This window comes from Halichoeres trimaculatus, unplaced genomic scaffold (assembly GCF_033239565.1).
Source record: "Halichoeres trimaculatus isolate MK-OKI-2021-1 unplaced genomic scaffold, fHalTri1.1 fHalTri1_scaffold_16, whole genome shotgun sequence".
Classification (NCBI taxonomy): domain Eukaryota; kingdom Metazoa; phylum Chordata; class Actinopteri; order Labriformes; family Labridae; genus Halichoeres; species Halichoeres trimaculatus.
Window position 1 is genome coordinate 863940 of NW_027437194.1, and position 16779 is coordinate 880718.

At 39.5% G+C, this 16779-nt stretch overlaps 1 long non-coding RNA gene across 2 annotated transcripts in view; it reads right to left on the minus strand.

Moving 5' to 3' along the window:
- Window positions 1-1941: 1941 nt before the first annotated feature.
- Window positions 1942-16779, minus strand: part of LOC141805744 (uncharacterized) — a 61478-nt gene continuing 46640 nt past the window's right edge. Inside the window, exons 4-7 of one of the 2 annotated variants that reach the window (XR_012599729.1) lie at window positions 8351-8536; window positions 3566-3778; window positions 3252-3393; window positions 1942-2045 (exon numbers count right to left, since the gene is read on the minus strand). This is a non-coding gene — a long non-coding RNA (uncharacterized LOC141805744). Of the gene's footprint in view, window positions 2046-2809; window positions 3394-3565; window positions 3779-8350; window positions 8537-16779 lie in introns of those variants that run through there. The other variant, XR_012599728.1, reaches the window with a different exon arrangement.

Sequence of the window (16779 nt, forward strand, 5' to 3'; positions counted from 1 at the left end):
CTCTTCAAGTTCTCAGACACTGCTCTCCTGTACTGAACCACAGCGTGATGATAGATACAGGTCCCTCTTCAGCTGGATTTTTTACATTTATATTTGCAAACTCTAAACCTGCAACTGACCATATATGCAGACAACTCTTTTCCCTTTTTCTCTAGCTAATAAAAGGCATAAAAGTCCAAAAAATAACTTTAACACAAACTGCAGTTCCTCAAGTGTCCACTAGGGGCTGGCTGCAGAGGCTCCAGAAAACACATACACACCCATTCAAACAGACTGATTAATAAACATGTTTACCACCTGGTTAAAAAATACTTTGAGTCTTGAAAGCTAGTTTCTCGATTTGCACAAACATCATCTTTTTTAGCTTTACTATTAATCTCAGATTCGGTTTGTTTTCTTGTTTTGAATGTATTCTAACAACTTGTTTTTTTGTGTCATTTTTTTAAATAACAACAGAAAAAGACATAAGGGACAAAAAGACTGCAACTTCTTTCGCTTAGAGCCAGCCTGCCTAGCTAAAAATAAGTAGCTAACATTAGTATCTTGATATGCTAACCATACATCAGCCATTAGCTATGGAGTTGCATCTTTCAGGGGGACATTTTATGTAAAAATGAATTACAAATTTCTACAGAGCATGTCGATGGATCTTGTTTTATCCTAGAACAACAATAATTTCTACAGGCCTAGTTTCCACCTCTTAAGGTTTATACTTAGAAAAAATTCAGGCTCTTTACCTCATCCTATTTGACCAAAGTTAGGCTGAGTCAGGCTTTTTAAATATGGCATCTGCTGACACTAGGCTTCAAAACTCTGCATTAGAAACAAATGGGTGACATCACAGAGATGACGCCTTTAAATTATACAGTGTATAGAAGCATGTACCCTAACCATCAGGCCACACTGTTACTGTTTCTGTAATCGTCACAGTATTTTACCGTAATGTCTGTAATATCATTGTAGTAAAAATAATTTGTAATGATAAGTAAAATTAACAGCTACCTTTTTTCAGTACAGGGTTGATCTCATGGTTACAGACTCAATCGTAATCAGACATCACATACTATACATTAATAAATGTATTATTTTTTTTAGCAGATCTTTAATATTTCAATTTATTTCTAACTAAATTTTCTGGCAACCACAACTGCCAGTTTTTCTTTCGTAAAGACAGGATTTTTTTTCAGTATAAGTTGAGTCTTTTTCAATAAGGCATCTGCTGACGCTAGGCTTCAAAACTCTGTTTTAGAAACAAATGGATGACATCACAGAGATGACATCCTTAGATTAAAGAGTGTATAGAAGCATGTACTCGAAACCATCAGGCCACACTGTAACTGTTTTTGTAATAGTCACAGTATTTTACCGTAATGTCTGTAATAGCATTGCTGAAAAATAATCTGTAATCAGTACAGGGTCGATCTCATGGTATATATACACAAATATATTATTTTTTTTATCAACTCTATAATTTTGTAATTTACTCTTTTTTTAAAAAAAAAATTCTCTGGCAACCACAACCACCAATAATTTTTTTTCGTACAAACAGGATTTTTTTTTCAGTGAAGGTTGAGTCTTTTTCAGAATAGCATTCTGACACCAGGCTTCAAAACTGTGCTTTAGAAACAAATAGGTGACATCACAGAGATGATGACCTTAGATAATTCAGTATATAGAAGCACAAACACAAATCCACCAGGCCACACTGTTACTGTTTTTGAAATCTTCACAGTATTTTACCGTATTGTCTGTAATATCATTGTAGGAAAAATTATCTGTAGATACCATAAAATTGACAGCTAATTTTTTTTCAGTACAGGGTCGATGTCATGGTAACAGATTCAATCCAAATCAGACATCACATACTATACATAATTGAATAAATCATTTTTTATCAGATTTATGATACTTCACTTTCTTTTCTTTACAAAATTTCTCCGGTAACCACAACTGCGGGTTTTTTTTTGCGTATAAAAAATGATTCTTTTTCAGTGAAGGTTGAGTCTTTTTCAATATGGCTTCTGCTGATGCTAGGCTTCAAAAATCTGCTTGAGAAAAAAAATGGGTGACATCACAGAGACGACGTCCTTAGATTATACAGTTTATAGAAACACATACATCAGATCACACTGTAACTGTTCTTGTAATCTTCACAGTATTTTACCGTTATGTCTGTAATATCATTGTAGAAAAAAAATTGTAATCAGTAAAGGGTCAATCTCATGGTTACAGACTCAATCTTAATTGGACATCACATCCTATACATTCATAAATATATTTTTTTTTTTACCAGATCTAAAATATTTAAATTTATTTTTTAACCAAATTTATCTGGCAACCACAACTGCCAGTTTTTGAAAACAGATTTTTTTTTTCAGTGTAGGTTGAGTCTTTTTCAGTACAGCATCTGCTGACACTAGGCTCTAAAACTCTGCTTTCGGAACAAATGGGTGACATCACAGAGATGACGTTCTTAGATTATACAGTGTATAGAACTATCAGGCCACCCTGTAACTGTTTTTGTAATCTTTACAGAGTCTTACCGTAATGTCTATAATATTATTGTAGGAAAAATGGTCTGTAATGATATTGTAAAATTGACAGCTACCTTTTTCAGTACAGGGTTGATCTCATGGTTTCAGACTCATTTAGATTAAGACATCACATCCTATAAATACATGAATAAATTATTTTCATCAGATCTGTAATATTTCAATTTATTTTTTACCAAATTTTTCTGGCAACCACTACTGCCAGTTTTTTTTTTGTAAAAACAGTTTTTTTTGTTTTTTTTTTAGTGTAGGTTGAGTCTTTTTCAGATTAGCATCTTCTGACGCTAGGCTTCAATACTTTGCTTTATAAACAGATGGGTGACATCACAGAGACGACCTTAGATCAAACAGTGTATAGAACCATGAGGCCACACTGTAACAGTTTTTACCGTAATGTTTGTAATATCATGAACTGGGAAAGGCCTTTTTTTAGAATATAGCTGGGGTAATGATACTGTAAAATTTACAGCTATATTTCTACAGTACACTACTTCTTTCCCCAATTTTAATCAAGATGATAATCAATCGAGTCATCTTTGAAAACATACCTGTAACAGCGTCCCCTTGGTAGAGAAAGTTTGAGTCAGATGAAATGAGTTTTGTGATTTTCGAGCCTCCTCTGAGATGTTTCATTAACAATAATAAGAAAACATCAGCAACCCTTTAAGTTCTTCAAGCACCGCAGCACAACTCAAATACCTGCAGCCTCGAATTCATCTGAAGTCCCAACACATTCTTCTCTGAGTGGCAAAATCTCGTCTCTTCCTCCTCTTCACACCACGTCTGAAAGAAGCCTTCACAGGTTGGCGCTCTGAAGGATGGATTGTCATTATCCCAGCGCCTGAAACACAGATCAGAAAGCCTCCAAGTCATGTGAGGGTAACAGAGGAGGGCTCACAAAAGAAGAAAATCATTTTTTGTGCTGGAAAAAAAGAAAAAAGAGCCTTGAAAATGTATTTATGAACTTTTTATCTGGAGGATAATGGGAGTGTGTACTGTTTACGTGTGCTTACTCAACAAACACAACACTCCTGTTTCAAGGACTGATGTCTGAAGTGAGCATCGGGCCCCTTTCTCTGCAGCTCCACGAGGCCTTCAGGAAATATCTGCCGCGCCGCACACGCTGCCTCTCCCTTTCCAGGCTTTCAAGTTTCTTTTTTATGCACACGGAGCAAACATTTCCACAAACCCTGAACCGGGGTTTGCTCCTCGAGCTCGTGGAGGATCTGGGAGGGATGAGAGGGGAAGAAAGGTTTGTGTGTGAAATAACTGACGTGTTTGGAGGAGATGAGAAATATTTGTTTAAAGGAGGAAAAAAAAACTCTGCTCCTCTCTGCTCTGTGACAGCCCAGGCACCTGAGTTCCTCCTCCTCCTCCTCCTCCTTCTGCAGCCACCACTCCACGCATGCGGTGTCACCCCCCAACCCCACACGCTCGCACACACGCACGCTCCAGACCACCTCCGGGGCCCCTCTTTGGCAGGGCCCGTCCCAGGGGAGAGGTTAGTATGATGGATGTCTGATTGGTAGCCCTCCCTTAGGGCCTCCCTCCCCGTCACCTCTCCGCGCTCTGAATTAAAAGGCCGTTTGTCTCCTCCGAGTCCTCAGCTGTAGAGCCCCGGCCTGCAATTTCACAGCACTCAGAGGGAGAGAGGGAGACCATTACAGAGGAGGTTGTCAGGGGAGCCATCAGAGCCCGGACACGCCTGAGGGACTCTCTCCTTCGCCTCCATCTTCCCCCCCTGCTCCTGTCTCCTCCTGCTCGGCTCCACAACACCTCCGTCCCACTGCAGGCAGCCAGTCAACCCTGAGCCCACAAATATATAAATATTCAAGGCCTGCGTTACACTCCAGCATGCATGCACCTATATGCATATAAGCACCACACACACACACACACACGCACACACACACACGCGTCATCTGGGACATTTTTAAATCCATCTCTGTGTTGCTGCTGAAATAAATTAACACATCACCACCGCCGAGCTTCGGTGTCACACCCTGCTCAGCTGTGTCAGAACAAAGTGAGGAACCTTTAGCTTCTCTCAGTCCGACCTTGAAATCATTTCCATCTCTTCACGCTGGTTAACACAGTTCCAGAAGATTCCTGCGCCCAGATACGCCTAAAAAACTAAAGACTAACACGCGAGTGGTGTCACAATCAGGCTGGAAAGAGTGTGACAGAAAACGGAGACCACACACGGTCTGCAAAGTTACCCGATGAGTTTCGATGAAGCGATAACGCTGCGATATGTGTTTTCCTCACAGCTACACACTGGGCTCAGGATGTAGGTGCAGTCATTCATTTACATCATTTTACACTCACTATTTTTTTTTTATTTAAACAAGTTGCATTATGGGTAAGCTCTTTTGGAATGTAGCTGTTAACAGCAGATTGTAGGAATCACTTCTTTTTTTTACAGTGTAAACTGAGTCAAGTTTTTTCACTATGGCAGCTGTTGACCTTAGGCTCCAAAACTCTGCTTTAGAGACAGATGTATGACATCACAGACTTTACCGTAATGTCTGTAATATCATCTGGGAAAGGTCTTTTTTGAATGTAGCTGTTAACAGCAGATTGTAGGAGATCAATGCATTTTTTCCAAAATTTCTCGTGCTACCGCCACTACCGCTTTTTTTTCTGTCAAACAGCAGGATTTTTTTTTGCAGTGTAGGTTGAGTCAAGCTTTTTCAACATGGCATCTGTTGATGTTAGGCTCCAGAACTCTGCTTTATACACAGATGGATGACATCACAGACTCAACTGTAATGTACGTAATATTATCTGAGAAATGCCTTTTTTGAATGTTGCTGTCAACAGCAGTTTGTGAGAAATCTTTTTTTTTCCCCAAAAAAATTTCTCTTGCAACTGCTGCTGCCACTTTTTGTCTGTAAAAACAACAGGATTTTTTACAGTGTAGGTTGTGTCAAGCTTTTTCAATATGGCATCTGTTGACGTTAGGCTTCAAAACTCTGCCTAAGTAACAAATGGATGACATCACAGACTATGTCCTTAGTTTAAACACTCTAAAACTTTCAGTTTAACAGTGGAAACCATCAGGCCACACTGTAACTGTTATTGTAACTTTGGAATATTTTACCGTAATGTCTGTAATATCATTAAATGGGACAAGGCCTTTTTAATTGTAGCGGGAAACAACAGATTGTGGGAAATCAATTTATTTTCCGAAATTTTCCTGCAACATTTTTTCTGTAAAAACAAATTTTTTTTTTTACATAGTAGGTTGAATCAGCTTTTTTCAATATGACATCTGTTGATGTTAGGCTCCAGAACTCTGCTTTAGAAACAAATGGATGACATCACAGACTCTACAGTAATGTCTGTAATATTATCTGTGAAAGGCCTTTTTTGAATGTAGCTGCTAACAACAGATTGTGGGAAATCAATTTATTTTCTCCAAATTTTTCCTGTAACTCTTTTTTGTCAAAACAACAGAATTTTTTTTATGGTGTAGGTTGAATCAAGCTTTTTTCAATATGACATCTGTTGACGTCAGGCTCCAAAACTCTGCTTTGGAAAGAAATGGATGACATCACAGAGACTACATCTTTAGATTATACAGTGTAAACGATCAGGTCACACTGTAACAATTTTTGTTACCTTTACATATTTTACCAAAATGTCTGTGATATCATCTGGGAAAGATCTTTTTTTAAAGTAGCTTTTAGCGGCAAAGGATTGTATCAAGCTTTTTTCAATGTCATCTGTTGACGTTAGGCTCCAAAACTCTGCTTTAGAAACAAATTGATGACATCACAGACTCTATGTCCTTAGATTATTCAGTGTAAACCATAAGGCTATGCTGTAACTGTTATTACTGTAATGTCTGTAATATTATTAACAGGGAAAGGGCTTTTTTTGAATAACGCTGTTAACAGCAGAAAAAATGATTAACGATACTGTAGAATTTGCAGATACCTTTTTACAGTATGCTCGTTCTTCCCCTACTTAATGGACCAATCAAAATCAAGATAATTAAATGAGGCATCTTTGAAAATATATTGCTGCTTTAAAACAAATGGATGACATCACAGACGCCACAACCTTCAATTTTACAGTGTAAACCATCAGGCCACACTGTAACTGCTTTTGGAACCTTTGCATATTTTACCGTAATGTCTGTAATCATTCAGTGGGAAAGGCCTTTTTGGAATAAATCAGTTATGATACTGTAAAATTTACAGATACTTTTTTACAGTGCACTTCTTCTTTTCCTATTTTTGTATAAAGAAGTTGCACCATGCTTTCATGCTTAAAAAAAACTGTTTTTTGTTTACGCTTCAGCCATGCAATGTGTGTAATTACAGGGTCTGACCACTCCCCTGGTGGCGCTCTCACTACTTTTGTGAGTTTACGTCTTTTCTTGAAGTTTCGAATGTTTCTTCCTGTTTTGGTTCAGATGCTAGCAGCACTGAAATGTTGCACAACTTGTCTGTTCCTACTTTTAATTAAATCCAATTATTTACACTTTTATTTCTCTGCACAGGTGTCTTTGTTAAAGTTTGAAAGTTCTGAACATGTTTTTTTTCTAGGTTACACTTATTATACCATTCTATCTTATAGATTTTATAGTAAAGAAAAAAGTACACTACTCTCTTTGTTGCTGTAGCTCTGTACATTCCCTCATTGTAAATAAAAGATTATTTTATCCTTTATGTTTGGGAATGTTTAAATGTTTTTCTGACAGTGTGTATCAGGTAAACTGAAATGTTTCTGTCTCTGTGAACAGGGTTTGCTTGTATATATTCATCAATTTCAAGGCCACCACTGACTCCTGTCCGAAATCATCCAAACAAGAATAAAAACAGTTTTTTTTAAAGGGACGTCCTGATTTCAGATCTTTTGTAGACATATGTTTATATAAACTTTTTAGATTTAAATGTCTTTTCAATGTTTGGTCCACACTCAGATCCTGAGGTGCAGCTCCATCCTGTACGGAGAGTTTGGTTTACATGCTTCTTGTTTGGTAACATCAAAACAAAACAGTTTCTTTTTCAGCATTTCTATTTTGAAATGTACCAAAGAAGAAAAACAACCAAAGCAGGAAACATGTCTGTGTGCACGTGTATATTTCCTGATCGAAGCTGAGCAGAAGGAGAAACCGTCACCGAGGAAAACAAACATGGCAGAAAGTTCAACCTGACAGGTATAATTGTGTCAATTATCCAGAATTAAGACTAAACACAAACAAACAGAGTCGCCTTAGAGCCTGCGAGCAGCAAACAGCTGATAATAAACACCATATGCACACATACTTAACACCCCGTCCTGTGTAATAGCTCTGGATACCAGCCACGGCGGCTCTACTTAACCAGGATCAGGTCGGAAGTCGCTGACGGCAGCGACGGCTGAGTAAAGTGCTGCGACTCTGTGTTTGGGTGTGAAAAGACAGGTGGAGGGACCTGGTGGTGGTAGAGAGTAAAAGCCTCACACGGCGTGGAGTTCAGCCCCCGTCATTGAGATATAATGAGGCAGATCACCTTTCACTGTGGGCCATCCTAATGAGGTAATGAATGGGGGTGTGCAGCGCACCTTTGCCCTCACCTACTCTATTAATCAGAGGAGGGTCACACACAGCCGCCAGGACCCGGCCTCCCCCATCTGGCAGCACTAATGGACCGAGCGATGGAGTGAAGGTGCTTTTAGTTAAAGAGCTCTGGTTAGTAACCAGGAGAGGAGCGAGAGGGAAGAAAACTCAGAGGGAATAAAGCTGCACAGACGCCTTTCACACCTCCCAGGTGGTGGGAGTGAGGAGTGTGGTGTACGGCACCGACCTTTGACCTCTTCTCGCCACCTCGACGAGAGATCAGGAGGGTCAGTTGGCTATCAGCGCCACCCTGGCTGCTTCAGCAGCTTCAGCAGCTTCAGCAGCTGAGAGACAGTTACAGGATGAGCCGTAGTGATGGACAGCGTCTGAGCACACCTGACAGGTTCATCCAGGAAACAGAGGGAGGGTCCGCCTTAAAGGGACAGAAACATCACAGGTATGACAGTGAGACGATATGATGAGAAGCCACAAATACAAGTCAGAAAGTCAAAATTATAACACAGTCAGTCCAAATTTAGAGATGAAAAGTCGTTATAATGAAGCATTGAAATCATTATTACAAGATAAATCTGAAAAATTACGAGTTCATCATGAGAAAATATGAATTTATGGTGGAGTAACTTAAAAAATATAAAAATAAAACTATGAAAAAGTTCATCATATTAATGAAAGAAGTCAATCTACTCAAAAAGATGAGTAAAAACGTTATAATTCTGAGGCTAAAGGTGGAAAAAAGTCAAAATCAATGGACAGAAATTTCAAATAAAGAGATAAATGTGAACATAAGTCAGTTAAAATTATGGGACGGTTATTAATTATTAAGAGAAAAAAAAAAAAAACTACTACATTCTTAAGTCATGTGTGAATGAAAAAAACACCAACCTCAAAGTAATAATAAAGTATATTATAATGATGAGTAAGTCAATTTAATGTAAGTGTGACCACGAAGTATGGAAAAAAATCATGAAACAGCAAAAACGAAGGAAAAGTTTTGAGGTTTTCATTCATACACAAGTAAAAAAAATGACAAATGATGAAATAAAACATTAAATATGTTAATCCAACATTTGTATGAAGTAGTTAATTTAAGTTATGTTTCAGTGAGTCATAATTAAGAGGTTAAATCATTGATTTTGTAAGATGGTACAGGGGTGGCCAACCTGCGGCTCGCTAGCCACATGCCGCTTTTTGAGCCATTCGTTAAAAAAATTATTGTATTGTTATGAGTAGTGATGTGCAAGTCAATCTAAAATATTGATATATTGATGTCAACGTTGTGATCAGTATTGATCAATACTTGGGTGATGGGATTGATACTTAAGTTTCAGTTTCTTTTCTCTACATTGCTAATGTGCTCATAGCTATCTAGATAGATGGAACTTTACGTCTCCTGGCTCTTGGTCTCTGACTGGTTAGCCACCCCTGAGATAGTAGGTCATATATTTAAAGCTGCTGGATGGATCTGTTTTAATGTGACTGCAGCGCCACCTTCTGACTTTTGACCAGCACCACAAGTTAAGTTATTTATCAGTGAAGTCACGTAGCGCTGTTGTTTGAAATATGACAACAAGGAAACACAAGTTTGTACCGCACGTCAGCGCTACTAGCAGGCTTGTGCTACGATGTATCCATGGGCTAACATGACAACAAGCTAACTGTCAGTTCGTACAGTAGTTTAGTAGCCCTCCATATGTAGTGCTATCGGCAGCCCGCTATAGACTCTCAAGTTTGAACAGACCACTGCAGAATAACTACTGACAACATTAGCACAAACAGATTAGCCCTGTTAGCTTTTAGCTCGTGCTCTATTCTGCTCTTGTGTCTTTTTTCTACACGAATGTTTCAATCAACGTCTTCATCAATGCTTCATGAAATGTTTACCTCAGTCTATTTTCACTTGGCGTAGATTAGTTTATGAGCAGATTAAAACTATGACGTTGATGGAGCCGTTTGTCGGAGCAACTTTTCATTAAAAACAGACGAGTTAACCTCAGGTTGAATAAGCACATTTTGATTATTTCAGACTTCTTCTTCTTCTTCTCTTTATGTCGACGACTGACTCGTTTGAGTGAAGCTGACCTGATCCAGTAAAAGAGTAAACAGATGTATATTAAAAACTTGAGTTAAACACTTGAGAGAGACACTTTAGTGAAAGAAGGTGTCAGAAAATGTTACAGAGAATTATTTTGAGTTTAGCTCAGTTTTTCTGTGGGAATGATGAGTTTTTAGAAGTGGCTCCTCCTCCTGGTTTCAGCTGAGTAATGACTCCAGCGTGCACCCTTAGCAGCTGGATTAGCAGCTGAATTAGCAGCTGGATTAGCACGGGCTGCATGAACAACAAAACAATCACATAATCCCTGTCATAAGATGAGAACAAATGCAGCAGGAATCATTTCAAGATCCTGATCAAACCGTTGGATTTTCCTGTTCATACACGTCATGAACGACCCCTCCATAGAGCTGCAGACCAGGAGGATCTGGACCCGAGCCGGACTGGACTCAGCAGGGAAAGACGAGGAGTCTGAGCAGAGGGAGAGGAGGGCTGGAGGAGGAAGGGGGAGGAACTAATCTGGGCTCTGTATGTGCTCTCAGCATCCCGTCCTCCCCTGGCTAACTGCACCGGCGACCACTTGAATTAGCAGCAGAGGATTATGGGCAGAGAGCCTCATTAATCTGGGCAACAAACAGCGGCCAGTGTGAATATTTGCACCCAGAAATTGAAAAGATTAAGTCCTATTTGACAATGACTGGCAGGCTCAGCGCTGCAAGAGGCTACTGTTAAATATTCATATCCTGGACTCCTTCGCTCTGTCTGCTGCCTAATGCGTGTGTGTGAGCGTGTTAGCGCGCGTGTGTGTGTGTGTGTGCTGATGTTTAAAGGAAAGCAATGTGCAAAGACAATAAACGGGGATTTTGTCATTTATTTTGTTCAATCAGGCCTAGAAATTGAATATTTAATACCAAATTGGCAAAACAAGAAAAGAATAAAGCAGAAAGTTTTAAATCGATCCAAAGTGTCCCCCAACAATTATTTCTTAACAGAAATTATGTTTTTTTTTTTTTTTTAAACCTAATCCCACTGTAGTACAATTATTTATAACTCATGCTCAGGTAAAGGTACCCTTTAAAAAATCTCTTTTCTCACCAACTGTTGAGTCTGTTTTTAGCATTTTTCTTTACTTTTAAAGTAAGGTTTGATCTGCTTTAAGGTACCTCCAATTTTTTTTTACAGTTAAAGAACTCACTATCATCTAATACTAGTTTAAAAACAATGGTTTGAGCCATTTAAAAATAACATTTATTGTGTTTTTCTTCATGAACATGTCTGAGTCTGTTTCAAGCCGCCCTTATCTATTAACCGTCTTTGTTTGCAGCAGCGTTTCAGCCTGTTTTAAGGTCCCCTTTATTCATCTTTGTCTGGTTTTCTTACGCGGTTTGGGTCTGTGAGGAGTAACCTTGAGGAGATACTTAGCGTCTCCACCTCCTTTGTTGTAGCAGTGTATGCCTTTTTTTGGGGGGTACCCCTCAGCTTCTGTTGAGCTGGTTTCTGTCCTGTGATGTGGTTTGTTGAGGTGTACTCTCTGAGCCTGTTCCTGACTGGCTTTGATTCATGTGGTTCAGCCTGTGTTGGAGAAATCATCAGAAACTGTCTTTAGTCTTTGTTTGCTGCGAACGCTTTGGTGCGTTTTGAGGTTAGGTACCTTTATCACCTTTTTCACTCTGTTACACGGCCTAGTCTGTTAGGATGAACCTTTAAATTTTAAAAGACTCAGTGGCCCTCATTGATCGTACGCCTGATCAGCTGTTGATAAAAGAGGCGGCTGAAAACAATTGTAATTTACATAAACACGCCCCTAAATATTCAAGGTTCAGCTGGCCCAACCCAAAGAGTTTACGACACTGAGGGACGCATTATGGGAAAAAGGAACTTCTCCATGCTGGTAATCGCCATAGCAACAGAGGTAGAGAGAAATGACGCTGTGTTGTTTGGCAGTCGCAAAAGTAGAGCGAATCAGAAAAAACTCACCTACAAGGAAACCAGTGCAGCTGTCAGCAGCGTGGATGACAAACTAAAATACAGCAGAGTTTTCAACATTTAGTCTACACGTCCTTCGTTTATACGGTGATTAATTAATCTATGTTGTCAGAGGCCACAATATTATTAAATGTTTCCGTTCAGGTCCAGAAACGTGGATAGTTTTCTTTTAAAGACGTGTTTGAGCTCAGCCGAGACTTTATCATGGACATGAGAGTGTATCAAAAACTGATAACAGCGTCTTTTTATATTTTTATTTTTTAGTAAATCAATACATGAAATATTTTTTTTATGGGGAGAAATCAGCTGACAGCTCGCTCTGCTCTGTCATAGCAAAGTATTTCATAGATCGTCGGAAGAAGAGCGAAATGTTAGAAACATTCTTGGTGTCATATCTAATCCAAGGATCTAAATATTAATCTAAGAACATCAGTTTTTATTTCTGAAAATGTTTTATGCTCACATGATCTAATTATTATCCTTCACATACGGATTTCCCTCGCTGCACTCCGCTCTCCTCTGACATGAAACTTGCGAACACGAACTCAGACCTGGCGTGGGATTTGAGCGTACCTGACGCCCACGCTCAGATTGATAAATGCCAATCTGTGGAAAGGAGTGTACACCCGTTTTTTAGGCGTACGCACGTTTGATTCAGTAGTAGTGCTAAAAAATCATTAGCACTGAATCTTAGACCTCCTGACTCCTTCTCCCCCTGAGGACAAAGAGGAGAAGACTCAGATTAAGGGTCTAAGTGTTCCCTGATCAGATGAGTCTTCAGACATCTCTTAAAGTAGAAAGGGACTCTGTGGATCATATAGTTAGGTAATTCATTCATCATTTGGGAACAACAGAGGAGAAGAGTCTGGCTAGAGATTTGGAGCCACGCTGGGCTGGGAGCACCAGGCGTCTTTCACAAACAGAGCGTAGAGGACCAGGAGAAGTGTAGACCTGGATGAGGGACCCCAGGTAGGCAGAAGACGTTCTTGTCAATGTTTTGTAAGCCAGAAGAAGAGTTTTGGATTTGATTGGAGCTGCTACTGGAATCAGTGAAGAGAGATGAACAGCAGGGTGATGTGTGCTGTTTGGGCTGGTTAAAGACCAGACGTGCCTTGAGGTGTGGTCTGTTGAGGGTTACCTTTAGGGTTAATTCATTTGATTGGGTCTGTCTTCTTTCTTTTTAACGGATATTTGTTTTTGGGTACCCCTGAGCGCTATTCTATCACAAATTGAAGGTGAACTCGGGCGTTCTTGTGTTTCAGAGCATGTTTCAGTCTGTCTGATGAAATATCTGACTATTTCTTTTTCTTGATTTTAAGAAAGTAGTTGGGTCTGTTTAAATCTTCTCTTCTTTTTTTTCTGATTTCCTTCAAGGCAACAAAACAAAGTCTGTTTCTTTGTACCCTTGAGAATTTATTTCACACCTCCAGAAAGTTAAGCTTGTTTTTAGATGCTCTGTTACCATCTTTTAGTTTTTAACACATTGTGGTTTAAGGAAAAGTTGTAGCATGTTTTTTTTTCTTTGACAAAGAGATGTCTGAATTAGCGTGATTTTTTTTTCTGACACGAGGTTTGATTTATTTTCGGTCTGTTGTCTTTTTTCTTTTATTTTCGTGTACGTGATGTTTTTATTTGAAGCTATTTTCTGACTTTCTTCTTTGTAGTTTTTGGTGGTTTTAAGGTTCACCCGTAGCGTCTATTTTCTCTTCTTCAAGCAAGTACCTTTAAATATCTGTTTGACTCATTTTCCCATCAGTTAAATAGCCCTGTACATATTTTTGTCAAACTTATATTTATTAAATGAATCTATTCAATATATTCTGATTGAAATGTCTCCACCATACACTTTCTTGTTAGTTGCTGTCATTCTGTAATTTTCCTGTAATTATTGTCCTCCTTCTACGGTGGCCCAGAAGTGCAAAACCTCGACCACAAGAAAGAAAACACAACAAGAAAAGATAGAAACACAACAACTAAAGGAGCTTGACAACAAAACAAAAATGGAGGAAGTAGGCAGGTTTCCCCTTTTGATTTAAAACTGAAGTTGTGCACTTCATGGCCACCATACAATCCTGTCAAATGGCTTAATTGACTAAATAATAATAGGATTACAAGCCATAGTCTGTCAAATAGAATATAGAAAAGTGGAAATATAGAACATAAAAAATATAGAATTAAAGAATATTTCAAAAAAGGAGAATCGGTGCTAGGCCAGATGTTCCCTATGAGCTGAGGAAAAGACCTTTAGAATCTTGTGGTAAAATAGCCCTGTACATATTTTTGTCTCTTATACTTATTTAATTAATCTATCTACAACAACCATCCATCTCTAACAACTGAAGGAGCTTGACAACAAAAAGAAATTGAAATTTAATTGCTACATCAGGGAATGTTTTGGTACATGGATTTGGCACTTCATGGCCACCATACACTCCTGTCAAATGGTTATTTGACTTAGAAAGTAATACACTTGTATCAATGGGGTCATGGCGTTGCTGTGTTTGATAACTGAAGGTGTTTTACTCATTTTCCCATCATTTGGTGGATTTGAGGTAGAAAAATGTTTATTTCTACTTTATTTCCTTTTTCTATCCAGCATTAGCGTTGTGTTTGTTTTATGGTACCCATGTCATTAGCGGTTAATCTGTGTGGAGGTATAAAACTACAGTGGATTAATTGACTTTATATGAACATGAAATGTGGATCACAGGTTGTTTCAAGAAGCAGAAAATCGTCTGATGCTCATTTCAGGAGGTGGTTGGAGGGGTACAAAGACAGGCCTCAAACAATCCTACGCTATAAATACACACATTACTGGCAGAGCCGGGTGGGGTCTGCCGCCGTGACATCCCATCGTTCTGCCTGCCCCGTCAGCCTGGCAGGAGATCCCCTCCTGCAAACGCTCAGCAAATACACCTGCTATTCATTTCCTACAAGGCAGAGGAGGCTGGGCAGACCTGACAAAGCTATTTACCCACCTCCAGCCCCGGCCGCTGCAGACGCTATCGCTAATGTTTTCCCTTCTGCAGGAGATCAATATGTTTGGAAGCAGACAAACAACCCTGCTCTGCCAGGCAGGCTCTTCCCGTTTAGCAGGCCACCACTGGGGGCCCTGACAGCAGATGTACACAACCGAATCAACACGAGGCGCTCCTCCAGAGTCAACACCGGACACAATCAACAGCGAGGGATCTGCCGCGCCAGGAATGAACAGCACAGCCCGTATGTGCCATACGAGGATCAGCGTGTTACATCCAGGAAACACGGCTCAGGAATATTCACACAAACAGCCTCAGGAATAAAATATGAAGCTTTGATTGGGTGTCGAGTCAGAGAGCTGCACGGCGAGGCGTCCTGAGAGGTGCTCGACGGATGATTCAGACGGTTTCAGCAGCAGATAAAACAAAGATCTGAGCCTGAGTAAACAACAGCAATCACAGCAGACAACACAAACACGAGGAGCCAGACTAAACCAACATCCAGGTCCCCTGATTCCTCCTCTGGATAAATCCTCAGGCTCTCCTCGGCCTCGTCTTCCCCTCGGCTGTAAGCTCTGTTTACGATTCTGCATAAAAACCAGGAACCTGTCGGAACGAGGGGGAGCTGTCCCAGGTGTTTCAACCCAAGAAGTTTCAACATTTAAAACTACAGAAATGTTTTTAAGACTCAAAAAGCTTGGGTATTAATTCTGAACAAAAATAGCTCATTTTCTGTTTCATGGCGCTGAGGTAAGACGTCACATTTACAGTGAAACTGAGACTCTCCTGAACAGATGCACAGTGCTTCTCTCTGGGATGTAACGCACCAGAGAAACGACTGTTTACTGCGTTTCTCTGATTCCTCTGGAAGTGTTTCCTGAGCCGCTCATCGGGTCATATAAAGTCTCCCCTGCAGGTCGTTCATCACTTCCAATAATACCAGATACATTTTCCAGTTTCCAGAGAAATACATCATCGTCAGACGGCAGCTGATTGGTTCTTAGATTGCACCGTCTCTGACCTCCACCCTCCCTTTTTTGTTTCTCCCACTTCCTTTTTCTTTTTCTCCCACTTTCTCTCTGCGACCATCTTCGTCCTGCGTCCTCTTCGCTCCTCGACTGTTTAAACTTTCACGTCTTCATTAAAAAGGAAAAGGAAAAGTGTTTCCCTTTGTTACTTTTTTAGTTCTCTTTGTATTTGGAGCCTTTTTCACTTCCAATGGATCATTTGTTGGATGTTTTCAGAGGTGTTTTTACTTTTTTTCTTCCCATGTGTGTCCAGGGATCCTAGATTTAACAGCCACATTGTTTTTACACATAAAATTGGTTTTAAGCAGCCTGTAACATGTCGATGCTAATCGGTGCTAGGCCAGATGTCCCCTATGAGCTGAGGAGAAGGCTTTCAGAATCTTGTGGTTACATAGCCCTGTACATACTTTTTTCTATCTTATACTTATCTAATTAATCTATTTTATATATTCTGATTGTTGTGTCTCCACCATACACTTTCTTGTTTGTTGTAATTATTGTCCTCCTTCTACGGTGGCCCTGAAGTGCAAAACCTCGACCACAAGAAAGAAAACACAGCAATAAAAGATAAAAACACAACAACCAAAGAAGCTTGACAACAAGAAGAAAATGG